We start from the raw sequence: 2,471 nt of genomic DNA on the forward strand, positions 1-2,471 counted from the left end.
TACAATGCACACTCCTGTCCAAAAACCTATGTGTCAGAAGTAAGCTACAAAATTAAAAGTATATTTTTTACAATAATATTGTTGGAAAACATATTTCATGATGAAAATATGTCACTACGGTTGATGTTATTTGAAGTTGATTGGTTTCTGCCCTAATAAATGCATGACAATTTAATATGTGAAAGCGCATGTGATTTTACAGTTTAAGTTTAAGCATTCTCTTTGTAACTTGTTCAGTTTCCGTTGGCTTTTATTTATTAATTATTAATTATTATATATTATATATTTGTTTGTTGTTGTTAAAAAAATGAAATTGTCTTGGTTTATAAATCTTAACAACTCATATTGTGGGGTGATTTTTATAACTTCGTTTATAAATCTAAGTATGGATGTAGAAATCACGTATTAGTAGTGTTTGCTTTTTTTTTTTTTAAATGTGAATCGAACATTAGGATTTCTTAATTTTCATTTAAAACTTAATAAAATGAATTTGTGAAATAAAAAGGAACATGAAACAATTTAGAGTATCATAGGAAACAACATACTTATACAATTAATTATTCATATGTGAATCTTTATTGTTGATATGGACATATGGTTAGGTTTTCATTTTGTCATAATAGTATACAAGAATGATACAGTTGGTGGTGACAACTAACACCATAACTTGATATAAACTAAAGCAAGCTATATTTTCACGACTGCTTTGATTAAAAGTAATCTTAAACTAATCTGCGTAATCAATTTATCAAAAATAAAACTTAAGGGATGTTTGGTAGGATGTGAATTTTTAAGATCGGAAAAATTAAGAGGTTTGAATTTTTAAGAAGGTCTGAATTCTTAAGATCTGAATTTTTAATTGTTGTTTGGTTGGATCCTCTGATTTACAGATCTAAATGATTGAAATTACCATTTTACCCTTATATGTTATATTTTTGTTGAATTCAAAGTTTTTATTTATAAAATAAGTGAATGAGCTTCTTGAATATATATATATATATATATATATATATATATATATATATATATATATATATATATATATAGAGAGAGAGAGAGAGAGAGAGAGAGAATCCAAATTAAACATAAATCAAAATTAAACACAAATCTAAATCTAACATACATATTTTTAAATCCATGAAATCAAACTAAAATCCAAATAAAATCCTAAAAATTTAATTTGAAGCATCTGATGCCAACCTTCAAAAGGAACGCCACCACCGTAATCGATTATTCATAGTAACTGAAAATGGAGTCACGTTAGATTATCCCGGCAAAACAAGACAAATTAGAATGCCGGTTTATTTTATCAGTTGGATGGAATTGAATGATGAAGAAATGAAACAAGCAAGGTAATGGAATGCACATTACATTCCATGATTATGTTTATTTGGTATATACTAATGGAATGAATTTTCTATATTGTATGTTAATTTAAGATGTATTCTAGAGAATACTTTTATTATAATCAACAAACTTTTTTTTTGCATACACATACCTTCTTATCTTTTAACTTCTTTTCCATCTTAAGCTCATCCAATTCCTTTTGTTTTCTCTGCCAAATATCTCATCTTTGCAACCAAAGAAGTCCAATAATTCATCAAATGCATCTCTCCAATAAAATTCAACACATATTTTCAGTTAAACATATCCCATAACAATTTTCATCACATAAACATATTACAGAGCACATTTTTAGTAAATAATAGCATTAACAAAGCACAAAATTCAGCAAAAACAACACAAAAAGCAGCAAAACAGCACAAAATTAAGCAAACACAACACATTTTCAGTAAATGCAGAAATCAACACACGTTTTTAGATTACTTTCAACAAATCAACACATGTATTGCAGAAGTCAGCACATCAACACATTTATTTCAGAAAACGGTACCTAATAGCTTTTCCAGCAAGAAATCAACACATTTTTTAGAGTATTATTTCAGCAAATCAACACATATACTGCAGAAATCAACAAATCGACACGTAGATGGTGAAGGTAGGAGCGAGCAGGAAAAAAAACAAGAGAAGAAAGAGGAGAAATAGCGATTCCTGAAGAATGAAGCACGGACCTGCTTTGTTGCTGAAGGACGGTAGCGCCGATGGTGAGACAGGGTGACGACAACTGGAGAGATACGATGGGATGAGCGATCTACTGTAGATGGCGAAGGTAGAGAGCGAGCAGAAAAAAAAAGCGAGAAAGAAAAGGATGTGTGGGTTTAGGTTAGGGATAAAATCGTCTCTTTTTTTTCAAATGGGTTTTTAGATCTGATTCGGTAAGTAGTGTTTTTCAGATTCAGACGACATATTAAGTGGTAGGGATGAGATTTAGAACCGTAAAACCGGACCGGAACTGGAACCGGACCCGTTAGAACCGGAATATGTAGAACCGGGTCCGGTTCCGGGTTTAAAAATTGGTTTTATCCGGGGTTTCGGGTAATCCGGGTTTGGGTCCATCGGGTCCGGGTAAA

At 30.8% G+C, this 2,471-nt stretch overlaps 1 long non-coding RNA gene across 1 annotated transcript; it reads right to left on the reverse strand.

The window, feature by feature from the left end:
• Window positions 1-1,073: 1,073 nt before the first annotated feature.
• LOC145100228 (uncharacterized) lies at window positions 1,074-2,259 on the reverse strand. The gene is made up of 3 exons (XR_013704906.1): window positions 2,073-2,259; window positions 1,499-1,571; window positions 1,074-1,243 (listed from the first exon to the last, which is right to left on the reverse strand). It is a non-coding gene; the product is annotated as an uncharacterized LOC145100228 (long non-coding RNA).
• Window positions 2,260-2,471: the final 212 nt, after the last annotated feature.

Source organism: Lactuca serriola, chromosome 4 (assembly GCF_051521515.1).
Source record: "Lactuca serriola cultivar US96UC23 chromosome 4, Lser_US96UC23_V15, whole genome shotgun sequence".
Lineage (NCBI taxonomy): Eukaryota > Viridiplantae > Streptophyta > Magnoliopsida > Asterales > Asteraceae > Lactuca > Lactuca serriola.